The 12,595-nt window shown below is 40.6% G+C and overlaps 1 protein-coding gene across 2 annotated transcripts in view; it reads right to left on the bottom strand.

The window, feature by feature from the left end:
* The window catches only part of LOC128616750 (NLR family CARD domain-containing protein 3-like), a 76,391-nt gene that overhangs the window by 21,273 nt on the left and 42,523 nt on the right, over positions 1 to 12,595 (bottom strand). The window lies entirely within an intron of this gene.

Genomic DNA, 12,595 nt, shown 5'->3' with positions numbered 1-12,595 from the left:
AAGTAAATGCTCAGTTTGTCCTAGCACATCTGACTTTACCTAGCATTTTGTACTGTGTTGAATATCCTAGTTTTCAATTCTCTGCCTGTTTTTAAATCTTGTGTTTAGCTTTGCCTAGTTGACTCTGCACATCGCCTGACCCTCAGCTGTTTTTGACTTTTACCTGCTTCACGTTTTGGTATTGTCTGCATTGTTGACCTTAAAATAATCTGAACTGGAACTGTTGCAGCCTCAAATTCGTGACAGTATTACACAAATAATTTGTATCCGCTGCAGTGTGTGTTTATGCGCTGTATGCTAGGCAGAGTCACACTGAGTGACACCTTCTAAAGCTGGCACACTGCATCACATTACATGTTTAAATTCCAATTTTAAAATTGAAAGTTCCCAACATCCTTGCAAGGCAGTGAGTTAAATCATGACATATTTAACTCCACCACACAATTAGTAATTCACTACACAGATGAGCAACAAAATTGCTTCACACTTGTTAAACCACCATTTTCCTATGAAGAGAAAGCAATCTCATTTTGGATTTTACACCTTGCAGCTGTATTTAAAGTTTAAAAATCTAAATTTCACCCAGTTTGTCACATACCCTTTAAAGCTCAACCAATGAGACAAACCCCTGAGACAATATGAGATGGGGCAAGATCTTTATACAGATGTAATAATATGTAATATTATACATAAAATAATGCATAACAGTCTGTTGACTCAGTACTGCATCAGAACATGCAATAATTAAGAACTTTATGTCACATACTCTATGCTAGCAGCGCCATCTTTTGGTACCAGAAAACATGTCAATGCCTATAGCCCTCAAAATTAAAATGCCCTTTTTTCAAAGCTCTTCATGGTCCATGTCCTACTGAGACTCAACATCAACACTGTTAAACCTGTACACCTGCACATTCATACAGTTATCTAATCCGCCAATCATGTGGCAGTAATGCAATGCAAAAAATAATATGAACCATGGCTGGTTTGAGTATTTCAGAAACTGCTGATCTCCAGGGATTTTCACAAACAACAATCTAGAGTTTACACAGAATGGTGCAAAAGACAAAACAAAACAAAACAAACAAAAAAAAAACATCTAATTGGCCAGATTGGTTTTAGCTGTCAGGAAGGATATAGAAATTCATATACTCAGGAATAAAAGAAACATCCTTTCACATTCAAATGTTTTTATTTACAACAAATTTCAAACATGTGTAAATATTTGTATTAGCATAAAAATATTCAACAACTGAGACATAAACTGAACCCTTCTATATTTCTGAACTGTTCTGAACCTTCTATATATAACTGAACTGTTCTATATTTCTGCACAAATTTGACATAAAAGATCAGATTTTCACACAAAGGTATAACAGGGATCTATCAAAGTCTTATTTCACAACACATGCTTGTGGAAGTGTATCATGGGATGAACAAAAATTCCTCCAAGCTGATGTACAGGATTGATCAACAATTAACAGAAACATTTAGTTGCAATTATTGCTGCACAAGGGTCACACCAGATACTAAAAACAAAGTTTCACATAGTTTTGCTACTCACAGATATGTAATATTGGATCATTTTGCTCAATAAATAAATGGCCAAGTATTATATTTTTGTCTCATTTGTTTAATTGGGCTCTCTTTATCTACTTTTAGGACTTGGGTGAAAAACAGGCAGCAAATACAACGGTTTGGTAACGTCAAAGACAGAATGGAATTGAGCATATACTTCGCAAAGAGCAGGCGGAATAAAGTCTCTACATACAGGTGTGTGTGTGTGTGTGTGTGTGTGTGTGTGTGTGTGTGTAAGTGTAATTGGGATCAGATGTGCCCAGAGGTGAACCTAAATTATGTGGGGCCCTTCTGACAGATTTATGTTGTTATGTCTTCATGTTACCTGGAGATATTGTTGTGACCCTTTACTTCTGTGGAGGAATCGCAGTAGATGTATAGACTTAGTTTCTTTACTGAAAATAATTGTAATGAATAAAGAAGGGGCTACACTACAATTGCTGAGCATGGTCTCAAAGCTGTGTCCCTTCCCCCCGTAACAGCCCCCCCTTCGACTCCCGGCTCCCCTGTCTTCTGTCTGAATAAAATATGTAGGTATGATAGGTGAAGCCCACGTCATTATGGGAAAACATAAAATGTTACATGAACACATAAATTTTATAATAAGGTGAAATAAATCTGAAATTGGACAAATAGTTTTGGGTTTGTTTGTCTTTAATTATCCTTAATTAATTCGTCATTATCTCCATCACTTACACCTGTCCTGTCCCCCCCCCTCTCTCTTTAGTTCTCTGATAGTGTGTACATCTTATCTGAGTACACAGAAGTCCCTGTCTCGACACATTAAGCTCTCTGTTCCTAGTTAACTTCGCAACACACACACAAACGTATTGAAATAATAATTGCTCATAGCTCGTAGATACAACCTGAGAAAATCTGTCGAAAGTGTATATTTTATATATATCTGTTATATGATATTATTTCTGTTAGTAAGTGGACGAGGAGGTTTTTTTATTTCCATTAGAATGTGGAGAAATACATGAATGACTTTGTTTTGTCATTCTTTTGCAAACCTGTCACTCCGTCACATCCAAAATGGTGTATAATGAGAAAATACGACTGTGTCCCAAACCACACCTCTAATCATTTAGATCACAATAAATATATGTATATTTAATCAGATTCATGTGTAAGATAGCAGAAATGATTCCATGCATTTTCAGTGTTAAACAACGCGACAATATATCTAGAATAAAAAACGACAATAATTCGTTTCAGAGATAGTGCGTGCGTGCGTGTGCGCGAGAGATTTTATCTGCATATTTCAGACAGATGCCTTTGTAAGCTGGTTGGAGTTTTTTTTGTGTCTGTCTCTCTCTCTCTCTGTGTGTGTGTGTGTGTGTGTGTGTGTGTGTGTGTGTGTGTGTGTAGTTCTTCTGTATTATACAATATAATCAATAAATCTATTTAAAATCAGTCAGAATGAATTATCAAGGACATGGTAAAAAGGAGCTGGGGTGATGCGAGTTCTTGGTTGTGGATGATTAAAATTAATTAATTAATTAATTAATTAATTGATTGATTAATTAATAATAATGTAATGGACTCACACTGGAAGATGTGTTAGAAGGAAGTCGCTCCATTTCTCCTGTTCCCGGATACAGTATGATCGCAGGTAACGTCCGATCTCCTGATTGAGTCTTTCGACTTGTCCCCTGGACTGTGGATGATAGCCTGAGGTGAGGCTGATGATGTGTAAAGGGTTTATATATTAGATGTTAGGTTTGCAGCGACTCGCATTGTAGAGTGATTTTATTTTATTTGAGAGTTTTGGATCTAAACTGAAGCGGTGTTCAGCGCTTTGGGTCAAAGAGCTACCTACAACAATGCAGCGTAAGGCCAATGACATAATCCTGCAGTACGTACACACACACACACACACACACACACACACACACACACACACACATTTCATGGTGGTCCACCTGTGTGTGTGTGTGTGTTTCTATATAGTTCAGCCTATAAACATCCCGCTGTTTTGGCAGAACATCCTAATAAAGTTTATCATAAAGCATCCTCGAGCATGTAAACACTCCTCACTCATCCCCCCTAAACACGAGCCACTCCTCACTCATCCCCTCACTCAACATGAGACGTTCCTCACTCATTCCCCCAGACTAAACTAATTTATTCACTTTAACACGATCCTTTGGTCAACTTCTATATTCACTTTTGATTCCTTCATGTTGTTGCTGTTGTTGTCTTACAAAATGCTTATGTTACTAAAATCAATGTTCTGTTCTACATACGTTCATCTGAACAGACAGTGAGAGACAGACAGAAATACAGTCAATGACCTGTGTGAGAAGAGAGAGACACGCAGAGAGATAGACAGACAGACCGGGAGAGACAGACACACAGACCGAGAGAGATAGACACACAGACAGAGAGAGAGATAGACACAGAGAGAGAGAGAGATAGAGACAGAGAGAGAGAGAGAGAGAGACACACACACAGAGACAGAGATAGACACACCGACTGGCTGGTGTTGTCCCACAGCTACTGCCCAATTCTTCTAAACTGGTATAGCATGATCATGTAACCATATACAGTGCTGCTCGAAAGTTTGTGAACCCTTTAGAATTTCCTACATAGAATTTCAGCTTCAATCCTTGACGTTCACATACTTTTGCCGCTGGCAGATATGTCACATTGGATCATTTTCCTCAATAAATAACTGACCAAATGTAATATTTATATTTAATTGGGTTCTCTTTATCTACGTTTAGGACCTGAGTGAAAATCTGACGATGAAAAGACTTCTATTTCAGTGGTGTTTATTTTTGATAATATTTAGGAGGATTTGTGTGTCACTGCTAGTTTTATATCAGTTAAACCACATAAACGGTAAACATCACCCATGTGACAGTTTGTGTTCTTTCTGTCTGTTTTTGTTTCTTTCTCTTTGTGCAGTGTGGCCGAGTCACTCCGGGTCTGAGTCACCATGAGCTGGAGCTTCTTAACCCGCCTCTTAGAGGAAATTCACAACCACACGACATTTCTGAGGAAAATGTGGCTCACGGTCCACGTGGTGTTCCGGATCGTTCTCACCGCCCATCCGCTTCTGGCTATTCCAGATCGTTCTGGTGGCCACGCCCTCTCTGGTGTACCTCGGCTACGCCGTTAACAAGAAAGCACGGTTGGAGGAAAGCCAGAGCGACAGCACACCTTAGGGTGCGACGGAAAGTACAAAAGCGCGACACGACAGCCGGCAGTGAATCCAGCAAGACGGACTGATGAGGGTTTCCGTCGTCCAGCTGGTCGTTCGGTTCGCTTTAGAAATATGCTTCCTGATTGGTCAGTACATGCTTTTCGCCATCCCGGCTCGTTACGTGTGCTCGAGCAAACTGTGCCCTCACATCGTGGATTGTTTGACTCACGTCCGAGCGAGAAGACAATCTTTTTGCTCATCATGTACGCCGTGACCATATTCTGCTTGCTGCTCAACGTCTGGGAGATGCAGCAGAGAGACAGCAGCTCCCCGTAGACATTCATGGAGTTTATCCACTCTCTCCACTGTGCCCTATATGTAAATGACAGCACTTTGCTCAAAAGGAATGATGAAGGACTCCCAGTCATCTTTACCATCATATGTGTTAAGTTTAACTTTAGGTCCATCTGCAGCTCTACCACGAGGGGCTGTGAGGTGGTTGGTGGATGCTGAAGTAGTTGAAGGTGCGTGCACGTTTGAACCCAAGTTGAAAGAGCCATTATAATGGCTGGGTCCCTACACACGGCTTCTGGGTCTCACATCCGGGCCAGGTGTGGAGGAAGTTGGACTAGCAGGGCTCTGTACGCGTCTATCAATGACCACGAGTTCAGCTGCAAAAAGCCATTCGGCATCTGAAGGCCCTGCAGCATCACCGTCTGTCATGTGGGTTCTATCAGGGACAGCTGAAAGTGTGATAGTGTCTTCATGTGGATGGGAACCACGTGTTACCGTGCTGGCAAGGGGCTGCCGTGTGAGAGCAAGCAAACTAGCCTCTGTTGCTTCCAATCTTTGGAGTAGAGGTGAAATGTCATGTTGGAGCTGTTTATTTTGCTGTGACAGCACAGCCTGTAGCCAGTGTGGAGGTCTGGAGTGGCTCATACTCCAAGTTCACCTTCTTGCTCATTCATATCTAAGCTGTATTACATTGAGTTTGAAACTTCTCTGGAATTTCCTTTTTATTTTAGTTTAATATATTTAATTAGAGGCTCCTACTGATTTTGATTAAAATTGTAATTAATTTGCGCTTTTCAGTCATACAATAGATTTTGTCTTATTCTACTCCGTTTCCTTATTTCCGCTTACTTTTAATTTTTTGGCACGTTAAAATGGCTGGAAAGAACACGAAAACCTGTGGTAGCATTCAAACACGACTTAGGTCTAGTGTGCGCGCCACGAGCGAGTCCTCTTCTCCCCCTGAATCCACACCGCCGAGCGGTGACTCTGACTTCACTGCACTCAGGCTCGAGCTGCTGGCTTTACTGTGGAAGGACATTGCCGATATTTTAAAAAAGGAGCTCCAGGAGCTCCAGGAGAATCTCGAGGGTGCGCTGTCTACTATCTAGCTTGACCTGCAGGCCGTGAAAACACGGCTGGCTAGTGATAAAGTTGCTACCGAGGCTACCATATCAACACTGAAAGGTACTGTTGGAGAAATGGACCACGCTCTCTCCGGTTGCACCGATGACATAGCTCATATGAAGACTACTATCGAGGCTCTCACTGCGACCGTGACTCAATTAGAGAATAAATGTGAGGATTTGGAGTCGAGGTCACGGTGCAATAACATTCGGATAGTGGGAGTTCCAGAGGGCGCTGACACATATACAACTGCTGCTGTAGCGGCCTTGTGAAAAGAGGCGTTTGGTCTGGAGAAGGAGCTGGTTTTGGACCGGTCCCACCGGACCCTTCAGCCGAACCCCAAGCCTAGTGAACGACCACGAGCTATTGTGTGCAGATTCCACTATCACAGTGACTGTGTTGACATTTTACGCCGTGCGAGAGAGCTTCAGCGGATTAAAGTGAGGGATTTGACCATCTCCATTTTCCCTGACTACACAGCCAAGACCACCCGGGCCCGAGCTGTATTTAACGAGGTTCGGCGGCAACTCCGTGGTATTGAGGGCGCTCGCTATGGAGTACTTCACCCAGCTCGGCTTCGCATTACATATAACGATATCACATTACATATTCAGAAGGACTTTATTTCAGCGGAGGAAGCAGGAGACTATGTTAAACTCTTGATATCGGGGTGAACTGCATCATCTACACAGCGGCAGCTTTTTCGCTCTTATTTTATTTTTATTTTTTGCACTCGGCCTTCCAGCGCTTCTGTATTTGGATTTTCATTGAAGATATTGTCGTTCTATTACTCCTCTTAAATCTACTTCTGTATTAATGTAATTTTGTTGGTTAGTCCAGCTTACTCTCCGAGTTGTTTTCCCATTGTGGACAACTTTTGGTTATTGTAGGATACACTGCTGTCTCATTTGTTTTATGGAGACTTTGGGTGTGTGTGTGTGTGTTTGGGGGATTGTGAGAGTAAACAAAACATGCCAGTGCTTTGAAGGCTGTGAACTGGAACAGAGTAATGTTATTCAATTGCGAATCTGTTTTTAGAGGATTTAAATCTAACTTGGTGAACAAATTATATTATAAAATTCAGGCAATTTTACTGGGGTTATCTCATACAGTGTGGCAAGTAATAATCTGGAAAGACCTTTGTAATATCACAGTCTAAAACTGGATTTAAAGAGAAGCAAATCAGTAAATGAATCACATGAATATGAATCACATGTAAATGAATCATATGAAAATGAATAAATAAATTAAAAGACAGAATCGCAGGGCTGTGTAGTAATGGCTGTGAAACGTGACAGACTGCACACGTCGCCCCTCCGCTGGGAGAAGGGAGACCCAGTGCTTCTTTCTTCACCGTGGATTTACAGATAGCGCAAAAAAAAACGTGGCACGTCGGTCATTAAATACTGCTTCACATCGCGTTTCGCAGTGATTATAAGGTCAATCGAATCATAAAGTCACTACACGGAGGATATCCCAGTGACTCACAATCTGACTATGAAGTTCTTTCTCCCTCAGCTTCTGACACACTTGTTTTGCTTTCGTCTTGGCTTATAAGTGTCCGTGGAGACGTGAAGAGAAACACACAACAAAGAGAATCCGTTGCAGGAACTTTACTTACTTATTAAGCACAAGCTTACAACAATGGAGTTATGCTCTTGCCCAATGCTGATGGAAAAAACAGCAACACAGTTAACTAGTTCCGGTATAATGACGTGGCCACATCTGATTGGCTAATAATTCTCATTACTCATTATTGAGACATATAAAATAACCGTAACTCAACAACTGTAATTAACACTATAACATCACTTTATAGTTACTGCATGTAAGGTTGTTTTTTTTATTTCCTCTGACGTGATGTTTCAGTTGACAGCAGGATCATGAATATGGTGGTAATTTGGTGGTGCAGGGAGCCGGTGGCTGATTGGCCGAGGCGGCACAGCATCATCGAGGCGACCGGCACACTTTTTTAGCTAAAAGTATAAGTTAACGGTAGTTCTCATGATTTGTGGGCGGGGCCAGGTCTGAACACGGTGGTCACTAATCAAACGCTGTGGTTTCGGACCGATCTCATCTAAGAGATTAGAGAACGGTGCACACATCAGGTAAACGGACCAATCATTGGACAAGTAACTCGGGTGAAGTTTCCTTAACAGCAACCTCCGTGCATGTTTCAGATAAAACATTCAACCCACATCTACATCACGTATAGGGCGATGCTCAAATATACCTCCGAAATATCTGGAACGTTCCGTACGTCATAACAGGAGGTTGTGTCGTCTGAATTTTCTGAAGATCATGTGAAGAAGAAAAGTAAAGTTGTTTACTTGTGTTGTTTTTGTTTTTTTCTATATTTATGATTGATAGTGTAATAGTGACTGACGAGGTTACTTTGAAAGTACAAAATACATCATTTTTTTTAAAAATTATTATTAGAACGTCCTCTCATTAGCATGGAAGCTAGTTAACGTGTGTATTTGCTCAATAGTGTGCTTAAAAACTCAACCCTGTTACTCATTTAAGAACAAAAAAGGCAGTAATGAAAATGTGTAAGAAATGAGATGGGTTAAAATATTTACTTAACAATTAATTAAATGTTTCATCCGATTTATTATATACAGTACAGTTAGCTTGTATGGTGACAGTATTCTCCCCTCAGTGTTACTCAGTGAGTGCGCATGCTCCGTTCCGCCAGGGGGCGCTCCACACTGACCCACTACTACATTATACTATACAACACTGCACCTTATCGAGGCTCAATCCCGAATCAATCTTTCTTCCCTATATTCATGCGCTTCACGAAATCTGCAGTAACGGTTTCCGCACCCTCCATAGTGCACTAGATGTGTGATTTTGGGATTGAACCGCGGATGACATTTCGGAGGGGATTTTGAAAAGCTTGTATGTTTGTGGAGCTTTGTTCAGGAAGTTAAACGCTTTAACGCCGGTGAAATGGTTTAAACCGCGATTTATTTTCTGTTATTTTCGTCTCCTCAAGTAATTACAGCGTTCTTGTAAAAGGCAAGAGCGAGTTTGATGATATTCTTTACATTTGCCTCACAAAATAAGCGGCGTTTTAGCTAACAGAGCTAGCGGCTGCACAGCGGAGGAACCATAACAAACAGCAAATAATAATAATAATAATAATAATAAATAATGTGTGTGGTGTACGACAGCCGAGGAAAAGGGTCGTATTTCACTTAATTGAACAACATTAAAGCTCCATTCGCTTCCTTAGGTAAGTCAGATGAGCGCTCCAGTGAGGACGAACCCCCCTATATATATATATATATATATATATATAGACACACACACACACAAGTGAAGAGTGTCAAAGTCGAAACTAGAACAACAGTCAAAATACAGAATTTAGCCACAAGGGCAAACAACAAATCACCAAACACCTCCAACATCCCACCACTTCTCACTCCATCTTCCTCTTTGAAAATGGCCGCCAATAAGTGAGGTCATCCTGGAGGTGGGAGCAAGGCAGGCTGGAAAGTCTGGGAGGGAGTTCGGACTTGCACACAAAATGTCACAGCACAAAAAAAAAACCTTCCCCAAGATAGCGGGTTGTAACACTTAGTGATGCTAGAAAAGTCTCTCTCTCCACCTTAATAGGAGATAACAAACAATTCTAGATTTCTATTCAACACAGTAGCAAAATTAACTAGGAATAAAACCACTACAGAAAGAAACACACAATCACAATCATTACATAGCAGTGGAGATTTCATGAAATTTTTCATTGGTAAGATTGAAAATATTAGATGTGAAATTCAGGCTATTAAATTAAAACCAGACAGTTTTATAACTAACGCTATAGATGATAATATAGCAATATCAGATCAATGTTTAGAATGTTTTACTCCCCTTAGAGAGACCGAACTAGCTTCATTAATCTCTTCAGCAAATTCATCAACTTGTATACTAGATCCTGTACCTACATGTTTCTTTAAACAGATTTGTCCTGGAGTAACTGAACCGCTTCTAAATATAATCAATTCTTCCCTTAGCACTGGCTATGTACCTAAATCACTTAAATTAGCAGTTATTAAACCCCTGATTAAAATGTCAACTGTCCAGCTATAGACCTATATCAAATCTCCCCTTCATCTCTAAGATCTTAGAAAAGGTTGTACACAGCAGCTATGCTCGTACTTGCATAGGAACAACATTCATGAAATGTATCAGTTAGGATTTAGACCTCATCATAGCACAGAGACAGCGTTAGTTAAAGTAGTAAATGACCTACTACTGGCCTCTGATCAGGGTTGTGTCTCGCTGCTTGTGTTACTCGACCTTAGTGCAGCTTTTGATACTATAGATCATACGATTCTCCTTGATAGATTAGAAAATGTTGTTGGTATTAAGGGAACAGTCCTCTCCTGGCTCAGGTCTTGCCTGACCGATCGTTATCAGTTCGTAGATGTAAATGCTGACAGAGGTTAAATTTGGTGTTCCACAAGGTTCTGTTTTAGGCCCACTGCTTTTTACTTTATATATGCTACTTCTAGGGCAAATTATTAATAAACATGGAATTAGCTTCCACTGTTATGCTGGTGATACACAGCTGTATGTTTGCAACTGAACAATAACAACAATAAACTGAAGAATAGCGAAAAACTTTTCAACTAGTTAAGTCAAGCAATGATCTAACTCTTCCACCTTTCTGTGTGTATATATATATACTCTGATAATTTCAGCATTAAACTAAGAAGCTTTCACTGAACTCTGTGTCTGTGTGATTTCTTCCCAAACTCGGTACTGAGAAGGTAACAGTAGTATGGGTCCAAGAATTTAATTCCGATTCCAGTATCAGCAAAATCTTAACAGGTTCATTTTTTCAACCCTCAGGGACCCTCTCAGTATGTGGGGCCCCAAGCAATTGCCTACCTTGCTTGCCCTGTAGATACACCTCTGGGTGTGCCTGATCAGAATTCCGGTGATTGAGAAAGAGGCAGTGTGTGTTCTGGAAGTGTAGTTCATGGCTTCCATGTCTGTAGGCTGTGAAGCATGTTGGGAGCTCTATGATGTTCTTGTGGTGGATCCATAGTTGTAAAAGTCATTGCATATTTCCTTGTGAAGATTTGAACACCAAATAGGAATGAGAGTCTGTTGTTTTGTAATGGATTGTGGTGTAAGTAGACAACTGACTTGTTGCATCACTAGAGGGAAGCAGAGAGCACTGTCTTAATCATAATCAGTGGCCATCAGCCCCACCTGTCTTCAGTCAGTCAACCTTGCCATACATGCAGTCCTCTTCAAAAGTATTGGAATTCTTTTGTTTTTGCTATACGCTGAAGAGATTTGGGTTTGAGTTCAAAAGATGAATGAGACAATAGATCAAAATTGAAGCTTTAATTTCCTGATATATACATCTAGATGTGTTAAACAACTTAGAACATTTTGAGGTGAGCAAAAAATATTGGAACAGGTAGTCATCAAGGAAATCAAAGTATATAAAACTATTTGGTTGCATATCCCTTTCTTGCAATAAATAATCAAGGGCTGATCCACTGACATCACCAAACTGTTGCACTCTTCTTTTGTGATGCTTTTCCAGGCTTTTACCACAGCTTCTTTCAGTTGTTGTTAGTTGTGAGGGGTTTCCCCCTTTAATCTCCTCTTCAGGAGGTGAAATGCATTCTCAAATGCACAAATCCCAAAGGCCATGCACCAAAATAAAGTGGAAAGATTACCTAGAAGAGTGGAGGTTATTATAACAGCAAAGGGGGACTAAATACATAATGGTATATTCAACAAGCACATATGGGTTTGATGGTATTGTTGGGTTTTTTTTCATCTTCACACCCACACACAATTAATGCGATGCAGACAAATTATGACCACACGCTACCAAACCCCCGAAGTAATAGCCTGTCCAGGTAGGTATAAATGGCGTTGGCACATTCATAACACACATTTGCCATCAACAGAACTTGTTCTTCCAGCAACCAACAATCACAGTGTAGCAAAGGATTCAAGTACTGGACATGGTTCTAAAGACAGGAAGTGATGTGTATAAAGAATCAGTGCACCCTCTAGTGGGCATGCGCAACAGCACCTCCAACCAACTTTGCCAAATTCACCCCTACCTTTAATGGTCACCATCCCGGTGAACACTGAGAGTCCCATGAGTAGAATGCCTAAAGGGTGTCCTAGAAACTAAACCCATTCCTGACTGATCAAGTGACTGAGCTATTGGAAGATCTAGAGAAGTTTCTAAATTCAACTCTTGCTCTCGTGTGGTCACCTGGGGTTGAGACGCTAAAGATGAATCTGTACTCATAAGAGAGTAATCATTTTGTACCCCTGTTGGACTAGACTAAAGCACTGAGGGCTGAGAACTAGAATCAACGTGGACTTGACCCTCAGAGTTCCTTATACCCGTTCTCGTGTGGACTATGGCCACTTGTGAATAATCTCCAATTCTAGGCCCTT

The sequence above is a fragment of the Ictalurus furcatus genome, chromosome 13 (genome assembly GCF_023375685.1).
Source record: "Ictalurus furcatus strain D&B chromosome 13, Billie_1.0, whole genome shotgun sequence".
In the NCBI taxonomy this organism is placed as follows: Eukaryota; Metazoa; Chordata; class Actinopteri; order Siluriformes; family Ictaluridae; genus Ictalurus; species Ictalurus furcatus.
Note: the sequence above shows the minus strand (reverse complement) of the source record. Positions and strands in the feature narration are given on the sequence as shown.